This window comes from Syngnathoides biaculeatus, chromosome 20 (genome assembly GCF_019802595.1).
Source record: "Syngnathoides biaculeatus isolate LvHL_M chromosome 20, ASM1980259v1, whole genome shotgun sequence".
Taxonomy (NCBI): Eukaryota; Metazoa; Chordata; class Actinopteri; order Syngnathiformes; family Syngnathidae; genus Syngnathoides; species Syngnathoides biaculeatus.
Genome location: NC_084659.1, coordinates 437,130 through 447,202, shown reverse-complemented (window position 1 = coordinate 447,202; position 10,073 = coordinate 437,130). Strand labels below are relative to the sequence as shown.

The 10,073-nt window shown below is 43.5% G+C and overlaps 1 long non-coding RNA gene across 1 annotated transcript in view; it reads right to left on the bottom strand.

Annotated features, from left to right (window-relative positions):
- LOC133493841 (uncharacterized) overlaps positions 1–10,073 on the bottom strand; it is a 150,738-nt gene that overhangs the window by 80,544 nt on the left and 60,121 nt on the right. The window lies entirely within an intron of this gene.

Genomic DNA, 10,073 nt, shown 5'->3' with positions numbered 1-10,073 from the left:
TTTGGATCAAAAGCTTTGGGTGGGAGGCCATCTGACAAGGTTATCTTGACAACAATCCAGTGGCAGGCTGTGAGTCGGGACCTCGTTCTTCAATGACCAAATCCACTTCTTAATAACCCCATCACATTGCAAAAATAATATAGAAAAATGCTTCACATATAAAATTGTGTGGCATTAAAAGAAGAGGGAGATAGAGAGGTTCATCATATTGGAGATTTTTTTTTTGTTACACACGACAATGTAACTGTTCACAGTCATCCACCCAACCATCCATTTTCTGTGCCACTTATCCTCACAGGGGTTGAGGGAGTGCTGGAGCCTATCCCAGCTGTCATTTAATCCTGAACTGGTTTCCAGGCAATTGCAGGGCACATGGAGACAGACAACAGTTGCATTCACAATAAGACCTATGGGCAATTTAGAGTCTCCAATTAAGGCATGTTTTTGCGTTGTGGGAAGAAACCGGAGTGCCCGAGAAAACCAACGCAGGTATGGGGAGAACATGCAAACTTCACAAAGGTGGGGCATGGATTTGAACCTTGATCCTCAGAACTGTGAGGCCAATGTTCTATAGTCGAGTCACCATGCCGCCTAAACCACAGCTAATTACCTCATAACTTGTCACACGTTCCACCATGTGACAATCTAGTTAAAAATGCAATCGATAGATCTTGCTCTTGATTATGGCGCATGTCTTCGCTGAGTGCTCAGTGTTGCCTAATTTGTTGTGTCACAACGTGGTAGTAAACATGAAGGGGCCCAATGCAAAATTTGGACCGTAAAAACACATAAAAAGAATACCCCCCACCACCACCACAAAAATCTGCAATATAGCAGGGACTCACTGCACCTGTTCTCAATCATCCATCATCACCACCACTATTTCAACCTTCCTGTGTCCCGAGTTCAACACCAAAGTATTATAGCCTCTCTGTGCCAGACTATTCCTTTTTCCTTTGTGTCTCCTCCTTATCTGTGTTCTATGGTGTTCCTGACCACATCATTTCTGCCAATAAGCCAGCCGCCTGCTCTGTCCACTGTCCCACCACCTGTCCACTCTGCTGCCTGGCAACACATCCCCGATCACTTCCATCAATAAACTGTTCATCATATTACACCTGCCTCTGCCTGCTTTTGGGTCCAACTCCTCCCAATTCATGACATAATACTTTGGCCATCGTGGACCTCTATTCATTCTATGTTTTTCCATTGAACTCCTCAAGGTGTTCAATCACGCCGTCCAAGGCAAAGAAGCAACCCATCATCTGCTCTCGCTCTCTCAGGCTTCCATATCCTTGCCTGTGAATGTGGGTGGGATGACCTGACCCCGAGGGGAATTTCCCCCAACAGCCTCACCAACCAAATTGAAGATTAGCTCGGGGTTCAGGATGACATTTGTTCCTGTCAGCACCCCAACCCCATACACTGTCACGACCCATCGTAACGAAGGTAGGACCCAAATGCAGGATTCGTCAGATGCAAGGTAGTTCGGGGAAAAACGTTTATTATTAGAAGGTCGAGGATCGGGCAGGCAGTCAGGTGCAGCAGCGGTAGTTGGGACGTCAGATGAAGAGAGCAGGTGAGCGGGCAGACAGGAGTCGGTACACGGGAGATCGATCAAGGCAGGCAGAAGTGTCAAAGGAGTCCAGCTTACGGGGTCGGTCGGAGAACAGGCGAAGGTCGGTACTCACGGGTTGATGATCAGGGATACGAGAGTGCTGGAACGGGACATGAACCTCAAAGATCTGGCCGCGCACCAGTCGTCATCGGGGTCCTATAAATACACGGGATAATCAGCCCGCATGAGGCGCAGGTGTGTGCCTCCCAATTGAGCCCTCCATGGATATTGCGCAATCTGCATCACTGACCAATCATAGGCCAGAGATCTGCATAAACCACGCCCCTTTTTTGCTCCCGCCATTTTCTCAGACAACATTGCATGGTCCAGTATAGGTTTTGTTAGCGTTTTATCGCGTATTTGGGTTATTTAACAAAAAATATGGTTAAGAGGTGTAGTCACGGACTTTGTAATAGTGACGACAGGTATCCTGAAAGGCTAGTTGGTGGAGTTCGATTCGTACCCTTTCCAAAACCGAAGACCCAGTACGAAAAATGCCTTCGATGGATCAAACTTTGTGGAAGACCGCATCATCAACTAAATCCATCTAATATCAACCGGAACACATATGTTTGCACGAAGGTATGCCCTATATTTGATTTTCAATACATGTCTCAAATAAATGAATTAGAAGTTCTTCGCTAGCATAACACTGCTACGTGTGAACGATTGACACACTTATTCTTTGTTGAGAGATATTTAGTGATGATCGGACTGCACAAACGTATTGATTTCTTGCTGGCTCGCGGCCGTTTGTCTTACGTCAGCGAACGTGGCGTAACGTCAATTCAGGAGGCGTGGTTAAGTGCCCTGTACGGAGGGGTCAATTAGCGCGAGCGTGCGGGCACCCGCACAGCCCGGGCTGGAGCGGCAGAATCGTGACATACACACAGACAAAAACAAACACGGCCATTCCTATTTGCATTACAGTCTCCGTTCAAAGCAACCCAGCTATGGCCCTCGTAGATTTTGGTGCTGATGACAACTTCATTCATGATGGAATAACACACAAATTCCATATTCCCGTTCCAACCACTCTCATCTCTGAAAATTACCACAGCCCTGGATGGCCGGGTCATCTCCTCTGTCACCCACCAATCAGTGCCTATCACGCTCATCTTTGGCAATCCCCGTTAAACCTTATCAGCAGGCGGACAATTGACCCCTCCATAGAAATTGCGTCATCCGCGTCGCTGACCAATCAGAGGCCAGAGATCTGCATAAACCACGCCCCTTCCCTCAGACAACGTTGCATGGTCCAGTATAGCTTTTGTTAGCGTTTTATCGCGTATTTGGGTTCTTTAACAAAAAATATGGTTAAGAGGTGTAGTCACGGACTTTATAATAGTCACGACAGGTATCCTGAAAGGCTAGTTGGTGGAGTTCGATTCGTACCCTTTCCAAAACCGATGACCCAGTACGAAAAATGTCTTTGATGGATCAAACTTTGTGGCAGACCGCATCATCAACTGAATCCATCTAATATCAACCGGAACAGAAGACAGAGTACGAAAAATGTCTTCGATGGATCAAACTATGTGGAAGACCGCGTGATCAACTGAATCCATCAACCGGAACAGATATGTTTGCACGAAGGGAAGCCGTATATTTGATTTTCAATACATGTCTCATATAAATGAATTAGCAGTTCTTCGCTTGCATAACATAGCTACGTGTGAATGATTGACACACTTGATCTGTGTTGAGCGATATTTTGCGATGATCTGACTGCACAAACGTGTCTCTGTTCGGCGCTCCCGAGCGAAGCTAAACCGGACTTTGTTTGTTTGCACGAAGGTATGCCCTATATTTGATTTTCAATACATGTCTCATATAAATGAATTAGCAGTTCTTTGCTTGCATAACAGAGCTACGTGTGAATGATTGACACACTTGATCTGTGTTGAGCGATATTTTGCGATGATCTGACTGAACAAGCGTGTCTCTTTGTTGCCAGCTAGGGAGCTAAGCTAAACCGGACTAGCGAGTCCTAAAAGCCTTCGACGTGCACCGAGACACCAAGACTGAAGGAAGGATGTTTGAGGACACTAAAGTAGTGATTGTCGTACTCGGTCGGGACTTACGTGGGTTCGGCACTAATTCAAGAATAATTATTGAGGGGAGCGCGTGACGTTACACAAAGAAAACGAGAGAAACAACTCATAAATCAAGTTTGCCTTCTTTTCCTTCATACGGTGGTTCACAAACGACTATACAGATACACATACAGATTCTGCACACAAGTGTGATATTTAACACGAAAATAGGAAACTGTCAATGACGAATTCGTCTTTGGGTTATAATATATTATATTACGTGGCTTCTCGGTCTTCCTCTGACTCCAGAAAGATCTCGCTCTAATGTCAATGGTTTCTCCGTCGATATGCATGTAAATACCATTGAAATACCCCTCGCTGAAATACTTGAAGCCCTGCTGTCTGTTTTTCAACGATATTTCACTGTTAGCTAAGAATGCTAGTGAGAAATCAGCTGGTAAATTGGACACTTTTGCTCTATTCTTTTCTTGCTGCGCCGCCACTTTTGGTAATTGTTTGTCTGACGTTAGCGCACGTGGCGTGACGTCACTTCAGGAGGTGTGGTTAAGTGCCCTGTACAGAGGGGTCAATTAGAAAGATGGAGGTACACACTGGAAAGGAGAGGAATGAAGATTAGCTGAAGTAAAACAAAATATATGTGCATGAATGAGAGGGGCGGAGGAGGAGGAGTGAAGCTTCAGGGAGAAGAGATAGCGAGGGTGGATGACTTCAAATACTTGAGGTCAGCAATACAGAGCAATGGTGAGTGTGGTAAGGAAGTGAAGAAACGGGTCCAAGCAGGTTGGAACAGCTGGCGGAAGGTGTCCGGTGTGTTATGTGAAAGAAGAGTCTCTGCTAGGATGAAGGGAAAAGTTTATAAAATAGTAGTGAGGCCGGCCAAGATGTACGGATTAGAGATGGTGGCACTGAAGAAACAACAGGAAGCATAACTGGAGGTAGGAGAAATGAAGATTGTAAAAATAATCATCCATATGTTCTCATTTTGTTCAAACTGTAGTTGGTTACACATCACCACCAAGCTTGTACCTTTGAACTCATTGTGTTGATGTAATCACTCTAACTTGATGTAATCAATTTAACACATGAAAACAATCAAACAGTCTGACACGTCTTAGTTTATGTGTCGCAAGCCTTCAGTGGTTGTGACACACTCATACACACACTCATCATGTCATTCACTGAATAAAAGGAAGCTGCAAGGAGACACAAGTTGGAGTTGGTTGGAAGCAGGGAAGTCCTGTCGCTCCCCTTGCAGCAAGTAAAACTTGAAGCCTTGTCTGTTTGCCTTCTTTTAATAGAGAGTCAAGATTTTAAACCTGACAAAGCTGCTGAGGTTCTCGCTTGGTGTGAACAGGTCGAATAGGATTAGAAATGAGCTCATTAGAGGGACAGCCAAAGTTGGATGTTTTGGAGACAAGGTTCGATATAGCAGACTTCAAAGGTTTGGACATTTCAAGTGGTGAGAGAGTGACTATAATGGTAGAAAGGTGCTGAAGATGGAGCAGCCTAGCAAAAGAGCATGAGGAAGTCCAAAGAAAAGGTTGATGGATGTGGTGAGGGAAGACATGATGGCAGTTGGGGTTAGAGAGGGAGTTGCAGGAGATAGGCCAAGATGGAAAAACATGACACGCTGTGGCGACCCCTAACGGGACAAGCCGAAAGGAAAAGAAGATTGTCCAAAGCTGGTGAAATACTTTCCCCAAAAACGAAACCGTTGAACGGCAAACCCTTTGGGAAAGTTATTATTTCAAAATAAAAATGAAAAGCAAATTATCCTGAGAGCACTTGTATTTCGTTCATGTAGTTTCAGAAGCACATTCAAACTATTTTTGTTGAACAAATAGCCATAGAATTCTTAACACTGTTGACCTCTTGGACTTCTCGACCACTTGATGGCGGCATAGTGCAAATAAAGCACCATGAAACTTTGGACCGTGTGGAAATTAATTGGCTGCAAGGATTCATTTTGCCAGACACGTTATCCATTGCATTATTAGCGTGACGATGGATTCAAGCCCTACCCAAGCTTATCTCAAGAATTGTCATTGTGCCATGCAAATTTCAAACATAAGGACTAAAAAAATTATCCTCAGGGATTTGCTGTGACCTGGATTTGAATCAGACTTGTTCCAAACACGACGCAGAGTACTAACCACTATACGATCACGGCTGGCGAAATCTTGCAAGGTTGTTTCTCTAAATCTGTCGACATGGCAACAAGGCTGCAGGATCCTGAGCCAGCACCAGTGAAATAATATGAAAGGCTCAATAGGCATTAAAGAGTCAATCAAGTGAATCATCTCAACTTTAATCAACATTTGATTCAGATTACCATTTCAACCGCTTTTATGCTCAAACCTTGAGTGGTGATTAAAAGCGACATTCAGGTCACTCTCCTCATAATCATCCATCCATTTTCTTAGATGCTTATGCTCACAAAGGTCATGGGAGTGCTGGACCCTATGCCAGCTGTCAATGGGCAGGAGGCAGGGTACACCCTGAACTGGTTGCCAGCCAATCGCAGGGCACATCAAGACAAACAGCCGCACCCACCATCACACCTTGGGGTCATTTATAGAGTGTCCAATTTATGTTGCATGCTTTGGGATGTGGAATGGAACTGGAGTGCCCGGAGAAAAAAACCCACACAGGCAGGGGGAGAACATGAAAGCTCAACACAGGGGGGACTGGGTTCAAACCCAGGTCCTCAGAACTGTGAGGCCAACGCTTTCCAGCCGCTCCATGGAACAACACACGGTAATTGTCTTTGCCAGTACAGTATTAGTGCACAAACTATGAGTGACAAACAGCTGCCTGGACGCTCAGTTTGCTTTTCCTCTCCTTCCATCAGTTTTCTGGTCCTCTTGCACTCAAGAGAGTCTGGCTGCAGACCTCACCTCTCAATCCCCCATCTCACGTCTCAAGTCCCATCCTGCAGACCCCAACCGCCACCGTTTCGCAAGGAACGAAGTCCAATAATTTGAAAATTGTGTCCATTTTTGTTTCAGCGTTTAAAGGAGAAGTCCAGTTGTTGAATTAACAATATATCAGATAGTTCATGTCATATGTACTGTACCTTGAAAATTCTGATTTTAATCCGATATCATTTAAGTGTCATGATCCTGCCGCTCCAGCACGAGCTGTGCGGGTGCCCGCGCAGGTGCGCTGATTGGGAGGTGCACACCTGCGCCTCATGCGGCCTGATTATGCTGTGGATTTATGTGACCGCGATGACAACTGGCCGGGCCAGTTGTTTGATCTTCATGTCCCGTTCATGTGCTCCGGTATCCCTGATCGAACCTGTGTGTTCCGACCTTCGTCCGTTCTCCGACCAACCTTGTAAGCCTGACTCCTTCGTGACTTCTGCCTGCTTTGATTGTTCTCCTGTGTACCGACTCCTGCCTGCCCGCTCACCTGCTCTCTTCGCCCGACGTCCCAACAACCGCTGCTGCACCGGACTGCCTGCTCGATCCCCGACCTCTGCATATAATAAACGTGTCTCCTTGAACTACCTTGCATCTTCCGAGTCCTGCATTTGGGTCCTACTCTCGTTCCGATGGGACGTCACAGCACCAAACTTCGAGAAAGTGTTGAAATTGCAAATTGATGCAAGTGATGTTCGTGCACCTGCTCTCTTCGCCCGACGTCCCAACTACTGCTGCTGCACCGGACTGCCTGCTCGATCCCCGACCTCTGCATATAATAAACGTGTCTCTTCTTGAACTACCTTGCGTCTTCCGAGTTCCTGCATTTGGTTCCTACTCTCGTTCCGATGGGACGTGACATTAAGGTTGTTTTGAGAATATTTATATCGGCAATTTTGAATATTCCCGGTTGGCTACATGACCTACGTGCACTGATGTGACCTATTACGTGGGGAAACAAAGGCTTGCTTATGTTGTGACACAATTACAGCCAGCGCTGATTTCTCGGATTTATCCTCATCTGGTAAGAAACATCAGTATCGGTTCATCGGGAAGATGGAGGAATACTTCCAAATAAGTTGCTCTGAAATACTGAAAGATTTTATGCCTTCACCTAGAATCCAGACCATGAATTTTATACAGCAAATTGTAGCCAGTTGAATTTCAGGAGACTGAAAATATTGCGTTTGAATTTTAAATGTCGAATTTATATATATATATATATATATATAGATATATACAACTTTTCCCAACTCCCCATCCAGCATAAAAAGAGTGCCAAACAAATATGAACGTTCATCTGAGATGACACGCAGTAGCCACCCCTAACGGGACCAGCTGAAAGAAAGTATAAACAACCTTTCCTACAATATAAGGCCTACCTTTCACTGATGGGTTCTTCCAGAGTTGCCTTTTTCACAGCCTTTATCGCCACGATTGCTGTCCTCAGTGCAGGCTTCCAGAGGACAGTGCCATGAAACTCGTTATGGAGGGTAATGCAATCGAGGTCCTCAGCAAATATCTTTCATTCCAGTTCCTCAGGTTCTTGACAACAAAGATTCATCAGAGGACTCCAGCATGCCTGCAAGCCTCGTGAGGATAAGTGGCGATCAGTTTGTATGACTGTAGATAGCTTTCAGCCCTCAGATTTGGTTTTTATTCGCGGTTATGTTTTACTGTATGTTGGGAAATATTTTTTTTTTCAATAAATGAAATAGCATCCAGTGAATGGGACTCAAGATAGAGTGTGAACATTATTTTTTTTTATAGATGCTTGAATTAAAAAATAAAAAATTCAATTTTCAGGAGGGAAAAAGGATTTTAGATACAAGGGAGTTGTACTCACTGTTGGAAGAAGGATTTTTTTCATTTTTTTATTAAATATACCCTAACGGGACAAGCAGAAAGAAACTAACTTTTACTTTAGTTTACTATGAAAACTCAAGGATTCTTTCCTACTTCAAGGAATCATTTGTTTATTTGACAAGCACATGACTACATGATTGGGAAAACAAGGCATTCATTATTTTTAATATTTGTCCACAGGAGGTTTTTTTTTAGAAAACAATAGAAGACAACGTGAACATAAACAGGGTAGGTCAAAACATATTTTTGGGGGTAAATTTTTACAATAGTCATGAGTTTTTATGATAACTTAGAGTTCTTCAAAGCTTCTTGATAAAAAAATATTTGACAAAAATTGAGAAGGACAACGTTTTCCCACACTGAGAACATTTCCATCGTTTGTCAGTGTGACAGTTCATCTCACATCTGGACTTCAGATCTGGATCATCAGTGTGAGGAGAATCTTGTCACTACAGTATTTGATCACTATCTGCTTGTGATCCTCCACAGTTGCCCCATCTTTGCAGCTTTTCCACGTCGGCCTCGTCGCTTGGGCCATGTCTTCCTTTAAGGCGTGAGCATTTCTTTTGGGAGGTTTTCCAATGGATAAAAGACATTTCAATACATTTTTAATGGGGTAAATGGATTGGATAAACAAATTGTGTCAACCTCATTGTTATAAGAAGTGTATTTTATCAAGGACCACATATATACAATTTTCACAGGTCCCAGTTTTTTGACAGGATTATTTCGATCAATTAATTATGATACTGACATCCCTAAAATGTTGTGAAAAGAAAAGGACAAAATGCATACACTGGTCAAAGGAAGAATGGATCTTCATGGCCCACATTTCACAAATACATTTTCGCCCCCCCCCCCCTATGATATGAGTACATTTTCAAACCATTGTGAAACAATCAATTCCCTTTTCATTACCAAAATTAAAGTAAATGCACAAGCAAAACTGGTGTGAGAAAATCCATGTACTAGCCTATAAAGTGGCAGTAATTATAATTTCTTATATATGGTAGTTGTCAGGTGGAATTCCCTCACCTACAAATTTAAAACATTTCATTTAAAAAAAATCTGGTACATACAATGTAGTAAAAGCTTATTCGTCACTGCTATTCCGACCAGTACATTTGTGTTCCTGAGCCTGATATTTATAAAAGAATCTTTGGCCACAAACTGAACAGCAAAGTTTCTTACCAGTATGGGTTCTTGTGGGTATTTACAAATCACCCTTCTAAGCGAATCTTTGACCACAAACTGCACAGGAAAAAGGCTTCCACCAGTGTATTGTTGTGATGTAATATTTTAAGTTTCCTTTTTGAGAGAATCTTTGACCACAAATTAAGCAGGAAAAGGGTTTCTCACCAGTGTGTGTGTGTTCTTGTGTGCATTTTTAAGTATCTCTTGTCGGAGAATCTTGGGCCACAAATTGAGGACGAAAAAGGCTTTTCACCAGTGTGTATCCTTATGTGTCATTTTAAGCTTTCCTTCTGAGACAATTTTTGGTCACAAATTCAGCAGGCAAAAGGCTTCAGTGTGTGTTTTTAAGTGATATGGTACGTATCGCATCTGAGTGAATCTTTGGCCACAAATTTAGCACGGAAAAGGTTTCTC